This window comes from Ochotona curzoniae, unplaced genomic scaffold, assembly GCF_017591425.1.
Source record: "Ochotona curzoniae isolate NIBS_2020 unplaced genomic scaffold, NIBS_Ocur_1.0 scaffold_2217, whole genome shotgun sequence".
Classification (NCBI taxonomy): domain Eukaryota; kingdom Metazoa; phylum Chordata; class Mammalia; order Lagomorpha; family Ochotonidae; genus Ochotona; species Ochotona curzoniae.
Genome location: NW_024467090.1, coordinates 585488 through 601025, shown reverse-complemented (window position 1 = coordinate 601025; position 15538 = coordinate 585488).

Below are 15538 nucleotides of genomic sequence, written 5' to 3'. Positions count from 1 at the left end.
CTTACCCGTGCCTCGTTGGCTGCAATTTTGGGTACTGAGGAGAAGGCTGTGGGCTGGAGGAGCAACAGGTAGCTATGCTTGCACTAAGCCAGGAGCAAGCTCATTTCCTGCTTGACACATTGTACTGGTCCCACAGGGAAAACAGCCTGACTTGGCATCCTACAAGTCCCACCCGATATAGGTCCAGGTGGCCCCCAGACGTAAGGACCGGCAGGCCCAGACCCCTAGCAGTGCTACGTTGGGCGCCATTTTGACATTTTGTGGCAAAAGCTGTGGAGGAACAACAATGAGCTGTGCATGCACTGAGCTGGGAGAGAACTCATTTCTAGCTCAGTGCATTGCACTGGTCCCCCGGGGAAAATAGTAGAGACTCTGCCATCCTTCGGGTCCCACCAAAAATAGGTACAGGTGGTCCGTAGACCTGATAGCCAGCAAGTTCTGCACAGTTGATTTAGGACACCTGATGTCTTCCTAATGCTGGACACTGCTCAAACCAGGAGTGAGAGAAAGGCTGTGCAGGCATTGGTGCGGCCACAGCACAGGATCCCAGGCGGGGGGAAAGTGGTGAGCTAGGAACTGGGGCTACAGAGACCATGGTAGAAGCTTAGCACAAGAGCTCGGGACTGAAACTCGCTGGGGGGATGGCACAAGTATGGCAAACAAAGAATTGGGTACCAAATGCAATCAAATCAACCTGTAGAAGTGTGGGTAACACAGCTTAGAAACCTGCCCTAAGTTGAATTTGCTAACCAGGAATGCAGTGACCAAGAGAAACAGACAGGGGCACAGGGAATATTGATGCTTCTCCTGCAAAGGGGCAAAAGCCTTTATGGACTTACAGTTAACTGAAGAAGACAGAAAATTGGGGATAAAGAAATTAAAAAACTTGTTATAAAGCACATATAGCACTTCAAGAAAATTTTTTTAAAGATTTATTTTTATTATTTTTGTTTATTGGAAAGGCAGATATACAGAGAGGAGAGACAGAGAGGAAGATCTTCCGTCCGATGATTCACTCCCCAAGTGAGCGCAACAGCCGATACTATGCCAATCCGAAGCCAGGAGCCTCTTCTGGGTCTCCCATGCGGGTGCAGGGTCCCAGAGCTTTGGGCCGTCCTCGACTGCTTTCCTGGGCCACAAGCAGGGAGCAGGATGGGAAGTGGAGCTGCCGGGATAGAACCGGCGCCCATATAGGATCCCGGGGGTGCAAGGCAAGGACCTTAACCACTGCGCTACCACGCTGGGCCCAGCACTTCAAGAAATTTAAGGAATGTGTCACACAGGAAACAACACTGAAACAAGCATACAATGGAGAAAATGAAAAATTCAACAGAAAGCCTCAACAATAGAAATAATGAGGCAGAAGGAAAAAAATCTCAGAACAGGAAGACATTTCCTTCTACAATGGGGGAAAATAAAAAAGATGGGAGAGGGATAGAGTCAATCTATGAAAATTATTCAGGAGTTAAGAGACATTAAAGGGGCAAGTGTAAGAGTCATGGAAGTTCTAGAAAGTACAGAAAAAAAAACTGGGTTTAAAGATGTAGTCAATGTGTTACAGCCACTTAGAAATCAAAGGAGCAGATGGAAGATTTTCCTCCACCCGCTGTGTGGCTCTGCCTTTCAAGTAAAAAACCTTTTAAAGTAATTATTCATTTGAACTTGTGTCCATAGTATCAAGATTTGAGAGACAGAACTGACTAAATAGTATAGGAAGGGACAACTCAAGACTCAACAGAATAAAAGCAATTTCCAGGAATGCAGGGCTCGGAAAGAGAGATAAGCCAGCAATAGGATGATCTCAGAGCCGTGTCTAGTTCAAAAATTCTATTATTTTAATTCTGGACTGTAAAATGCCAACACTTACCCAAGTCAATAAACATCGAGACACTGATACAAAAAAAAAAGATGTAGTCAATGAAATAATAAATGAGAATGGGGATGTTTACGACATGTGGTAATCAAGCTCTCGTCAATCAAACATAAGGAAAAGATCCTTAATCACATGTGAAAAAGACAAGAATAAATTAACATATAGGAGGACCTCCAATCAGATCCAAGCTGGCCTCTCAGAGGAAGCCACACAGGCCAGAAGAGAATGGAGTGGCATATTCTAGATTATGAAGGGAAAAAAATTGTCAACCCAGAATATTTACCCAGCAGAGCTTTTTTTTTTTTTTTTTTTTTTAAGGTTTATTTATTTTTATTACAAAGTCAGAAGGAGAGACAGAGAGGCTTGTGGCTTTCCCAGGCCAAAAGCAGGGAGCTGGATGGGAAGCGGAGCTGCCGGGATTAGAACCAGCGCCCATATGGGATCCTGGGGTGTTCAAGGCAAGAACTTTAGCCGCTAGGCTATGCTGCCGGGCCCAAAGCTTTCCTTTGAAAATGAAATAAAAGTCTTCCACAGTATATAAAAGCTCAAAGAACTTGCTTCTTCCAGACCTTCCCTACAAATAATACTGAAAGATGTTCTTTCGTCAGCACAAAGGAATAGTGACTGGCAAAACCAAAGGCAAATGTGGAGAACATTCCAGTAAAACAACAAAAGAGACTTAGAATGAACAACTGTTGCTGAAATGACAGGAGGGGATTACCACCGATTCATATTGACCATGAATGTGAATGGATTAAACACATTAATCAGACATCAAAGATTAGCAAACTGGATCAAAAACTCATCTATCTGTTGCCTACAGGAGACACATCCCACCAACGAAGATCAGTGGAAACAAAGTCAAAGTGGAAAAAGAAAAGTGTGGAAAAAGATATTCCAGGCCAATAGAAAGGAGAAATGAGCTGGTGTGGCCATTCTATATCAGATATTATAGATGATGATATGAAAAAATATTAAAGAAGAGGAAAGGAGAATATTAAAGGAGCAGGCATTGGAGTGGGGAGTGGGGCAGAGAGCTGGAGGATCCAGTCGGAAAGAGCCCCAGGTGGACCGCTGCCTAATACACAGGAAACCCCGGTGACCCAGGTGGTCAGCAGATGGCAGGAGAGGCAAGGATGTCTTCCAGTGACAGTGCTGGGGCGAAATCTGCTCCAGGGGCAGAAGCAGCAGCCCCAGGCAGGGTGCTGGGTCGAGAGATGAGACTCAACCCATACTAGTCCAGCGTGTGTTCTCAAAGGGCTCCCTGTTCACCAACCACAATAAAAATACCTGCAGGCTGCTCTGGGCCGCAGGTGACACTGCAGGGAGCCTTGCAGGCCTCAAGGGCAGTAGTGGAGCCAAGCTTGCCATGAGGCAGGCAGTTCCCCTACGCCCTCCCTCCCCCTTGGTAGTACTGACTCAGTGGGCACCCAAGGACATGGCCTCGAGTGATGGTGGGCAGCTGAAGGAGTATGTATACACCACACCCAGGCCAGGAGATGATCAGACTCTCTGCATTAGGACACTTCAGGGAATGCAAGTCCCAGGAGGAAGGAACTGGGGGGGGAAGCAGCAAATCAATGTGCTTGTGACCCTGGCACCATCATGCAGGCCTCCCCCATCCCTGCCAGCCAGTATGGTGCAAAGAGTGCCCGCCTGAAGAAGATTGGCAGGTTGACTTCATTTGTGTAAGGTAAATGTATTTGAAAGCCGGGGGCTGGGAGGAGGGAGAGAGGGAGAGCTCTCTCGTTGGTTCAGGGCCAAAGCACTTCCCACCTTCTACTACTTTTCCAGGCACAATGGCAGGAAGCTAGATCAGAACTGGAGCAGCTGGGACTTGAACCAGTGCCCAGTCACTATCGTGTCTACAGCCCCTGGGGAGATTCCCACCTCCAGGCTGCGGACACCTTCCTGGGGGTGGAAGCCTCCTGCTGCCAAACCATAGGCTTTCAAAAATCATTTTTGATGTTTACCTAGTTGAGAAGAATGTGCCCATGTGGACCGTGAGGGTGGGAAGGGTCTAAGATTGGCGAGAGTGGATGAGACCATTGCTTCCAATTTTCCTTTTCTTTTTCCTGTGTCTGGAGGAAGTGGGGAGAGAAGGGGAGAGGCCTACCCGGCCTCCTAACTGCGTCAGCACCTGGGAATGCGGAACCTGATGTCATCTCAGGGTCCTGATGTGGCGCATGCTCGGAAGGTTCTGCTCAAGTGGTTTCAATAGTACTGAAATGCTGTTGATTGCATTGGTCCAAGGATGAGAAAATCATTTCAAGACCCATTGGCTGACATAGTCCACCTTAGAGTCTCCACTCGCCCCGATACTCACTGTCAACACCTGACTGGGGCAGTAGTCCAAGTTCTTCTGCCCTCCACCCTCTGTAGGCCCCAAAGCTGTACCATACACCCCCTGGGCATCTGGGGGTGCTGTCCAGCTCACTACAGCAACTGAGCAGGCCCAGCTGTGACACATGCACTCCACGGTCAGACCACAGATCCCGCGATTCTCCCCATGTTCGGAGTTCCGAGTCTAGTGGTTCAGTTGTAGAGGGGATCCCCCAAGAAACCTCACAGAGGTTTCATAAGTCTGCACAATGGAGCCTCAGTAGCTGCCGTTTTCCAACATGACCGGGAGATGGTGCAGACACAAGCAGGTGCACCGGCTGCAGGCCTCCTCCAAGCCCGAGGCTGCCGGGGACCTTTCCTCGGCTAAAGGGCAGGAAGGGAAGGGAGGCCCGGCCCAGTCAGCGGGTGCCCTCCACCCCAGCTCCAAGCGCAGGCGCCCACAGAGGTCCTTCCGGACTCCGCAGCTGGGCCTGTGCACAGGCTGCAGCCAGGGGCGCGGCGTGCTGGGTCTCGCCAGGCCCTCCATGGCTCCAGCCTGCAGAACCCGGCGTCCCCCTCGCCAAGCCCTTCGCCGCCCTCACACTTCCCTTACAGCTGGAACAGCAGTGGAGAATGCCACGAGTTCTTGGACCCTTGTACCCATGTGGGAAACCTAGATGACGTCCTAGGCGCTTGGCTTTGCCTTGGCATAGCTCTGGTCATGGCAGCTCTCAGGGGAATGAACCCCAGGATGGACGATAGCTCGCTCTCTCCTCTGCAGCAGCCCATTGACAGGATCCAGCGAGGAGAAAAAGAACGGTGCTTGTCCTCTCTGTGGTCCTCGTTCATTACACACAGCGTAGCCATGTGGCACAGCACGGGTGTTGCCAGAGCATCCTAAGCCACCTGGAGGTGATTTGCAGTGCTGGAGGTCTGTGTGCGGGCTGTTGACTTCCGGGTTTGAGTGTGTGCAGGGTCCTGGGCCAGTCCCTGGGGGTGCTGCATGTCACCTGTGTCTCATTGCAGTCTTCCTGGCAGGGTGCACGTGCCGCCTCTGTTGGCACCTGGGCAGTTGAGGCTGGGCAAGAAGAAGCAGGGCACAAGCCACAGCACTAGTAAGGCACCTGCACCTTCCGTGAGGCCATGGTTCAGGGAGCAGGGACTCTCCTCTGAACACGTGGCACATTTGTGCACTGGAAAGGCATGGCAACAGAGGGAACGAGACCTTCCATCAGCTGCCAGGACAGTCGGGCCTGGGCTAGGCTGAAGCCAGGAACCAGGTACTTCATCCAGGCCACCCATGTGGGTGCAGGGACCCTTCCCAGGTGCGTCAGGGGGTTGGACCCGAAGTGGAGCTGCTGGGATCCAGCTGGAGCTCAGATGTGGGATGGCAATGCTGAGGGTGGCAGCTTGACCCAGCGCGCCGCAATTCCAGCACAACTTCTTAGTCAAGGGGAAATGAATGATAGTTAGTTCCTTTATCAATTTGTTTTTGTATTTTCTAAAATTGTTACAATCACATGTCACACTTTGAGAATCTGGAAAAAGTTGTTTTTTCTCAATCTAAGGGAAACTGCTTCTGTAGAAGAAAAATGTGTGGTCCATGCGGTGGGTGGGGAAGACTGGAAGGTGTGACTGGGCACTGTTCCATCGCAGGCGGGGCCGCAAGGAGTGTCCTGCTGTGTGACAGGGCCCAGGGATGACTCTACATCCACCTGAATGCAGCTCCACCTTCCTTTGCATGGACACCGGACAACCCCGCTGAGATTTCTGTAATCTATATTTAGGTGTTGTCTGCCACTGTGGAGTTGGTCTTTCCTATCCATGTGAGCTTGGAAGTTGATGCTGCTGATAACATCTTAGCCAAAGGGCCTTTTACAATTCATGCTGTCTCTGCCCCTGTCTCTGCTGACCCCATTTTCCGACCTTGATCTTTAGGTCCCTCCTTCGGTGATGCATTTCCTCCCTTAACTGATTCAAGATTAAGCTGTAGAATGAGGATTGTAGTAGGAATGTGTTTCTGATTAATATGCACCATCTACTGAGAACTTCCTAACCACAGCGTCAGGATGGATAACGTCCTGCTTTAAGGTGAAACAAACGGCAGAATTATCCTTGGAAACACCCACTTGACCATGAGGTAAAGAGTCTGAGGCGGAGTTTGATGGCTTCAGTATAAATAAAGTAGACAGCTTTCTCGCGTTGTCTGTTATGATCCTGGAATTGTGCTGGTCCGTTTCGTTCCTCTTTGTGCCTCATCCATGCATCCTTCGCGAGTTCCGAACTCTGCTGGAGCTGGACTCCGGCAGAAAATATCTACCTTTCCTGGCTTAAAGAAGAGGTGCTTACCGTTGGTGTGCGTTGGGGTGGCTTACAGGTCCCCCAGAGCATCCCGGGGGCTGCTTCCATGGAGTGGACTGGGCCTGGGAAAGTGCATTCCTGGTGAGGATTCAGTTGGCGCTGCGGCTGGGCTGATCGCTTCATTTTGGGAACTGCTGGTCTTTCTTTTTCTGGTCTCCATCTGGGATCTGCTCTCCTCCATCCTATTTGGAGCACTTTTTTTTTTTTTAAAGAAAGGTTTATTTATTTTTAGCTTTTTATCAGGATTGTAGATTTACAGAGAGAAGGAGATACAGAGAGAAATATCTCCCATCTGCTACTTCACTCCCCAAGTGGTCAGAATGGCAGATTTGAGATGATCTGAAGCCAGGAGCCAGGAGCTTCTTCTGGGTCTCCCACACAGGAGCAGGGTCCCAAGGCTTTGGGCCATCGACTGCTTTCCCAGGCCACAAGCAGGGAGCTGGATGAGATGTGTGGCTGTTGGGATTAGAACCTGTTCCCATATGGGATCCCAGCACATGCAAAGCGAGGACTTTTAGCTACTAGGCTACCGTGCCAGGCCCAACAGCCATACAACTTATCCCCCGACACCCATCCCCAGAAATGCACCCCCATCATGTGTGCCTGTGCACAGCCTCACCCATCACAGTGGGTGGCCCCTCCATCACGCATCTGCTGCATGGCGGGTGCTCGATCCCCTGCCCCATTGCTGTTCACTCCTTGTAGCTTTGACACTAAGAACAGACAGCCGTGCTGGCCACTGATATAATTATCACAGAGTTGATGTGAACCAGGCCAAAAGTGCAAGGCAGCTGTTGGCTGCTTATCTTTCAGTGCCACAACACTGGCTTAGGTACAGACAGCCTGGGCAGTCAGCTACAGCCTTCCTGTTTATCTTATTTATAGTATAAAGTGAAAACATTTCACATATTTTTCCACAGAGGTTAAGAAAGAAATTTCTTCCTTGCGAACATTTTTCTGTAACAGTAAAATAAAATTTATATCCAGCCTACTGTGTTGTCCTGGCAATTCCCTTGGGTACTGAACCCGTGACCTTCATGGCCCGTTCCCTAACACCTGTGCAGGGATCCCGGGACTTCCTTAACACACAGTGGACTCAGACCTGGGCTCTCACCACAGGGTGGCTTCAATGTCTACTTCTTCTTTTTTAAGATTTATTTATTTTTATTGCAAAGTCAGATATGCAGAGAGGAGCAGAGAGAGGAAGATCTTCCATCTGATGGTTTATTCCCCAAGGGACCCCAACAGCTGGTGCTGTGCCGATCCGAAGCCAGGAGCCAGGAACTTCTTCTGGGTCTCCCTCATGGGTGCAGAGTCTCAAGGTTTTGGGCCGTCCTCAACTGCTTTCCCAGGCCACAAGCAGGGAGTTAGATGGGAAGCAGGACTGCCGGGATTAGAACCGGCGCCCATATGGAATCCTGGCATGTTCAAGGCAAGGACTTTAGCCGCTAGGCTACTGCACCGAGCCCTCAATGTCTACTTCTAATCTGATGTCAGTGTAGTGGACATCTATGCCAACATCAATCAGCAATAGCTATACAAGTGGGGAGATCTGGTCGGCTGGATAGGGTGCAGCCGCATGAACTTCAGTCCTGTGGGATGGGAAAAGCCCAAAGGGAGGAGCATGTTTCCAGGGACCCACTCACGGGAAATTTGGGCAAGGAACTGAGGAAACGGCCAAGGACAGGGACGCCTCCTGAGCCGGCCGTGTGCACCGGGAGCTGCTGACTGAGCTACAGCCACAGCACAAGGCAAGACGAACTCTCAGCATGGCTCCCAGGGGCGCTTTCAGCCGGGAGGGAGTTCCAGGCACCCACCGGCGGTTATTCCAGCCTGGGGACTGACTTTGAGGCTTGGCATGGGGAGCTGACCTGCCTCTCCCCTCCGCACTCCTGTGTCATTGTCAGTGGTGAATCGGGCAGTGTTCTCGCCAGGATCAAGTGCCGGGATCGACACAGAGGAGACTGAAGCAGCCAGTGTCACTGGTGGTGTTGCTGAGAGAGAACCCGCAAACAGTGTAGAATTGGTGTGTGGCTGGAGTGCCCGCAAGGGACTTCACTTATGCATATTCTTTTTCTCCTGTGAGAGCTTCGTAGCATCATTTGATTTCCAGAAAAAGGCTTTGTTGCAATGATTACTCTGACTATGAAATAAAGCTCTTCCACTCACAGCATGCATGTTTTATTCCCTTTTAAATCCTCCGATGTGCTGCAGTAACACAGCTGAAAAGCAGACCGCTCCACGTGTGTTACACAGAATTCTCTGTGTCTCGAGGTAGACTTTTCACGGGAAGCTTTCCTACTCTGAACCGTCACAGGACTGCTCTCCTGATGGACTCTGCTTCGTGAGGACAGATTTCCATGAAAAGCCGTTCTTCAATCACTGTTTCATGTTTCCCTTGTCTGACTTCAATAACATTCCTGAAATAGGGTTTACACAGAAAGCTCTCCCAGGGCCATACGTTCATAGGGGCCTTCCCCCGTGCGTGTGCCCCAACGACCCGGGAAGGACTACATCTGGTGAAAAGCTTTTGCACACCTATTACGTTCATGAAGTTTCTTTCCTTACGGAGGGTGAAGTAGGCGAGCATGCCATACACTACCAAGGATCTCACTGGATGCCAAGGCCAACTGGTAACCGGGTCCCGAGACCCTCACCCACTATAGGGAGGGCAGAGGCAGGGTGCCTCCCTCTGGTGAGGATGCAAGCTCATTCAAAGGATCAGTTTGGTGCTGATAATGAAGAGAAACGGGCACCCCTCACAGTGACTCAATGGTAAATTTACCCTTCAACCGTAATACTTCATAAAATTCAGGATGTTGGCTACAATCGGCCCTGATGTTGTATGAAGAGTCAAGAGATCCGACTTGGAAGGTAGCTGCAGATGGGGTCTTCTGAACTAACTCCTATGAGCCATCTGGAAGCAAAAAGATCTCATAAAAATGACCACCCTGGGCCCGGTGCAATAGCCTAGTGGCTAAAGTGCCCACCCTGAACGTGCCCAGGATCCCATATGGGCACCGGTTTAGATCCCAGCAGCCCCACTTCCCATCCAGCTCCCTGCTTGTGGCCTGGGAAAGCAGTCAAGGACGGCCCAAAGCTTTGGGACCCTGCACCCGCGTAGGAGACCCGTAAGAGGCTCCTGGCTTCGGATCGGCTTTGGATCAGCTCAGCTCCAGCTGCTGCAGCCACCTGGGGAATGAACCATCGGATGGAAGATCTTCCTCTCTGTTTCTCCTCCTCTCTGCATATCTAACTTTTCAATAAAAATAAATACAATCTTTAAATAAATGACCATTACAGAGCTGGCTAAATGGAATTACACTGGCCATTCACATCTGCTCCCTGTCCACTCTATCTTGCTCTCTTATAACAGCAAGCACTTGACCCGTTTAAACTTTTCCCATTTTTGAAGAGCCACATTTTTTTCATTTAATTATTGGAAGAATAAACAAGAAGAAAAGATGCCAACACACACCCCTTTAAACTCGCCATCTGCTGTTTCTCTCCCAGAAGCTGGCGAGCTCTGCAGCCGGGCCTCCCAGATCCCAGGAGCCAGTGTCTGCACCATCGCACGGTCCCCTCCTGTGCATTCGCAGGAAGCTGGATTAGAGCGGCATTACCATGGAGACAGAACTAGCTCACACGTCCTCCATCATGGGATAAGAGCATCCCACGAGGCAACTTAACACACCGCGGTACAGCAAAGGCTCCTCATTTTTCTTGTTTAAATTTATTTTAAAAGTCAACATTATAAGAAGAGGTACAAAGAGATATATTTTGTCTTCTTGTTCATTCCCCAGCTAGCTTCCATGACCAGACCTAGGCCAGGCTGAAAAAGGAGCCGAGAGTTGCATCTGTGTCTCACATGGAGAGCAGGGGTCCAAAGAATTGAGGTATCTGCTACTTTTTCCATGCCAGCAGGACTGGAGTGGAGCAGCCTGGAAATAAACCCGTATCCACATGGGATGCAGACCTAACAGACTGCTGTGTTCCCTGCTCTGCCACAATGCCAGTTCCAAGGATTTAGATTGTTTTACACTCCCTTCACTATGTGGCCCACAACCTGCCTATTATTTCTGAATGGTGAAATTGGGATGCCATTTTAAAACCTTATTGGAGGGCCCAGCGTGGGGGCTCAGTGGTTAAGGTCCTTGCCTTGCATGCCCGGGATCCCATATGGGCGCTGGATCTAATCCCGGCAGCCCGCTTCCCTTCCAGCTCCCTGCCTGTGGCCCAGGAAAGCAGTCGAGGACGGCCCAAAGCTTTGGGACCCTGCACCCGCGTGGGAGACCCGGAAGAGGCTCCTGGCTTAAGATTGGCATAGTATCGGCCGTTGCGCTCACTTGGGGAGTGAATCATCGGAAGGAAGATCTTCCTCTCTGTCTCTCCTCTCTGTATATCTGCCTTTCCAATAAAAAAAATCTTAAAAAAAAAAACCTTATTGGAAAGTGAAAATGATTTTGTAAATAAAAAACAATTTCTGGGTAACTGCTCTGCTGCTGAGAGCTCTGCATCCTAGGAAATGAGGTGAGGCTGGAAAGCGGCCTCACTCTCACCCTCGGCACGTGGGGCACCTGGTGCCCTTGGTAGATGACCTTGTTCCGGAACTCCGAGATCCACTGAAAGCCCGTGACACAAGGGTGTGTTGGGCCGATGGACCATGTCTGTGGCATTGGGTGGGCCGCTTCCCTGCAGTCCCTCGGGGCATCGGCTACTCTCAACTTTCCTTCAATGCCTCCGGCACCAGCAAGCCCTCCCAGCTCCCCCAGAACTCAGGATGGTGGATCCATGCTGGTGCAAGTGGAGTGACTGGCTTGAATAGAGGGGAGTGGCATCCCTAGCCGCCTCATTGATTTCTACAGGGAGCCCAACAAGCAGGTGTTGTGTGTCTCACCCCCTTGGCCACTTCGAAGACTTGTGTGTGTGTGCTGCTCTGTACATGAGGAGAAGTGGGTGGGCAGGCCAGTGCTGTGAGGGCCTGGGACCAGAGAGCCCGGGGCTTTTAACGGAAGTTGGCCTTCCTGCTCCTGTCCTCTGGCATGGTCCCTGGACCTGGGTCAGGGCTCAGAGCTGGAAGTGTAGCGTGGCCACGCCCTCAGGAGATGGAGATGCTCCTTTCCCAGGGTGGGTGCACGTGGGCGTACAGCCTGGCGTGCCGTATCCTCCCGAGGGCCATGGTGAACCTGATGGCACTTGGGCACTGCCAGGCTGTCCCCAGGGTTGTGCCTCTGTTACTATCAACCAGCTGCCTAGTGTCAGGCCTGGGCTGGCTTGGATCCTAGGTCAAGAGGCACAATGTGATCACCCCATGAGCTGTGCCAGGAGGTCCTCGGAAGGACCTTGGCAGCTACCCAGGGCCTGGGTTTCTGAACCGCAGCCTCCATCTTCCTGGCTGTGCAATCCTCACCTAGCACAGGGCCTGACGTCCAATGCCATTCTCCAGCTCCAAACCCTTTAATGTCCTGGGTCCAGGGACCTCCCCAGGTACAGCATCTGCGCCTTTAAGAGAGCCTCTGCCAAGGAGGCAGGGTCTGCAGCCTCTCTGCCTCCCTCTGGCAGTTTGGATGATTCCACTTATCTGGAAGGGTGGGGCAGGTGAGGAGGGGCGTGTCACAGGTTTTGGTGGGATGGGCTCTGACCTGCACTACTCTGGGCTAGCAAGTGCAGCAAAGGGGCCCTGATGTCCAAGCAGTTCCATGGAGAGGGCAGCGCAGGCTGTGATGTCTCCCTGCTCCCCCACGCCAGGCTCTGCCGTGGTACGCTCCAGTTGACAGTTGAGGGGCCATTGTTCCTTGCCACTGGGGGCTGTGGATGTGGTGGTGACCACTGAAGCAGCCTGGGTGCATGGAGCCACCCAGGGCTGCCCCTCAGCCATATGTGGGGTGGCTCCTGAATGAGCCACACAAAGTAAGTCTGGGTACCATCAGGGTTATGTGCTCTGAGCCGCTGTGGTCACCTGTGCAGGTGTGCTCTGAGCCGCTGTGGTCACCCGTGCGGGGCCCAGTGGCCAGGTGTATGGGGTGGCTTGGTCCTGTGGTCAAGGGGACCTGCGTATTGGGAACCTGAAGAGGAGCTTGGTCTGCTGGATGTTACAGAGCTGTGGGATTGGCCCTGAGCGCCAGGGGAAGTGGCTTTTCGTTATGTTTGCTTTACTTGCTGAGCAGGGGCCAGTGGCACGTGGTTCTTCCAACTGTGACAAACTTGAGGACGCATCTCCCCAACCCATTCAGTGATGAAACCTCTTGTCTTGAAAGGAGTTTGGAATTACTTTCCTCTAACAAAAGGGTGCCCTGAGACGCTTGCAGGTTAGACGCTCACCCTCTTTCACCTTTGTCTTTTTAACCGAGATGATATCGCTAAAGCTTAGTGAGTGGAGCTCCCAGAGGCTTTTTGAAAGGTTCAATTTATAATTAGGTGATGGAGATTTTGTCTTTGTTGGCAAGTTTAGTGGCATTCACTGTGCCATGTTAAAAAAAGAAAACCTTTAATTTTTAAAAGGCTATTTAAATATTGAGGCAGATGTAATTTTGTTTTATTTTTAATGTAAATTTAGAAGTTCTGTTTCCATGCTGTTTATTTGCTTATTGTACTGAAGCTTGGTGTGCGTGTTCTGAGCGGACTGAGACGCAATTTGGGCCACCAGTATCAAGCTGTTAAGGGAAAGAAAACAAATATTAGTGCAAAGCAGTAGTAGAAAGAAATCGAATGCGTCCTGAAGCATGCACACAACCTGCTAGCAAAATTGAGAGGCCAGAGAGCTTCCGCCTTCTCGCTGAGGACGATCTGCAGGCTGCGGAAACTCTGAGGCAGAGCAGGCATGAAGCACACCGGTGCACGAAGGGAAGAAGCTGCTGGCTCAGAGCAGCCCGGTGCGATGGCCTGTGCCAGGGACACAGCAGGGCCTGAGTGCTGTAGGTGTCGGGGGGCTGTGGGAAGCCTTTCAGGAGATAGACTTGGGCCTTCCTGAGCCTAGGCAAGCGTGTAGGTGAGATGTCAGAGAGTGAAACTCAAGCTAGAGCTGAAGAGGGAGGTGGCAGCAGGGACAGAGCAGGGGACCCTGAGTGGGCACATAGGCACAAGAGCCACAGTGAGTGTCACTTTATTAGTCAGGTGTGAGGGATGAGAGGGAAGGGACCTGGGATCACTGCCCGCTCTCTGGCTCCAGCGACCGAGGCATCAAACGCAGGCACAGGGACAGGAAGCAAGTAGGTGACAGCTAGTTCTGTCTCCTTTCTGCCTCTCCAAGAGAACAATTAGCAGGTTGATTTATTGGTATACTTTGTGTACTGTAGACAGCGGCCTGGCAGGAGTACATGTGGTGATTAGAGTCACAAACAAGATTCTGAAAGATGCAGAGAGGGCTTAGCAAGTGAATGCTTGCTGTGGAGAGTGTGAACTGAAGCCTGCAAAGAAGCAAACCTGTACTTCACATTGCCCTTTAAAACTGTATTTTTAAAAGATTTATTTTTGTTGTAAAGTCAGATTTACAGAGAGGAAGATCTTCCACCCACTGATTCACTCCCCAAGAGGCTGCAATGGCTGGAGCTGAGCCAATCCAAAGCCAGGAGCCAGGAGCCTCTTGAAGGTCTCCTACTCAGGTGCAGGGTCCCAAGGCTTTGGGCCGTCCTCGACTGCTTTCCCAGGCCATAAGCAGAGAGCTGGATGGGAAGCTGGGCGGACTGGAAACAAACCAGTTCCATATGGGATCCTGGCATGAGCATGGTGAAGATTTTAACTGCTAGCTACCACAATGGGTCCTGAAAGTGTATTTTTATTCTTTCTCCTACTTATCTCCTTTATTTTTGGGAGAGTAGCAATTGGGGCTTGGTGAAAAAACAACAGAATTGGCCCTGATATTGAACATTTTTTCAGGTACTTTTCAAAACTTTTATGTCTTTTTTTGAAAAACGTCTAATTGGGTGGGTCTCAGGACGGGGCATCTCATGCCTGGATTCCAGACAGCCGCCATGGGCACAGCCGCCATGTGCTGAGCTGTCCCCGGGCCTGCTGGGTTCCGGGGGCCGCTTCCTTCAGGGTGAGTAGACCGAGGGGGAGGCCTCCGGGACTGGGCAGGCCCGGGACCCACCCGCCGCCCTCATGGGGCGGTGAATGGGATTTGGGAGGGGTGTGACCTTGGGCCTGGGTTATTTAAACCTCCAGCAGCCTCCTGGCAGCTGGTGGGTCTCAGAACGGGGCATCTCATGCCTGGATCCCGGACGGCCGCCATGGGCACAGCCGCCATGTGCTGAGCTGTCCCCGGGTGGCCAGTGCGCCATTTGGTGCCAGGCTCTGCCTGCTGGCCGCCCGGCCCGGGAGCTCTGGGGATTTGGTTCTTTGAGTTGCTGCTTAATTAGCTCCAGGTTGAACCCATTGTGCTTCTTGGACCTGAAACAGGCAGTAACTCTTCCTTTGCAAAACTTGTAATCACTAATAATTCTGAGCACCAAATACCAGTCATGCAGAAGCTAGGGCTTGGGGCTTGTCCTGCAAAAGTAGCTCCAACAGCTGGCCAATGTGTAATGGAACAGAGTAGATTAGGCACAACTGAACAAACCTTAGCCCACAAGTTAAACTAGAAACCAGGAGGGAGCAAAGGTCATGCCGAGCTAGGCTCTTGTACCTGCTGGTCTGCGGGAGCCAGGGACACGAAGCCACAGTGTCTAAGGCAGAGGTCGGGACAGGTGAGGAGCTGTGCCAAGCTGAGTCAGAGAAACCACTGGCATGCGAGTGAGCTATGGCTGGGAACAGATCCGGTTGGGGAGCTAAGGGGACAACCCTAGCTGGGCTGAGGTTCCCACCAAGAGGCACATGGCCTGGAAGGGGAGCTGCGTTCTGATCTGGAAACAGTTGTAGTCTCCCTTGGCACAAGTGTGGACTGGGATTGGATGCACCGAACGGGGCTGGACCCCGACTCCCCCTGGTGTTCTGGAGGACCAGGGCAGATGTGAGATGGGCTAGGCAGGGTCTCAAACCCCTACT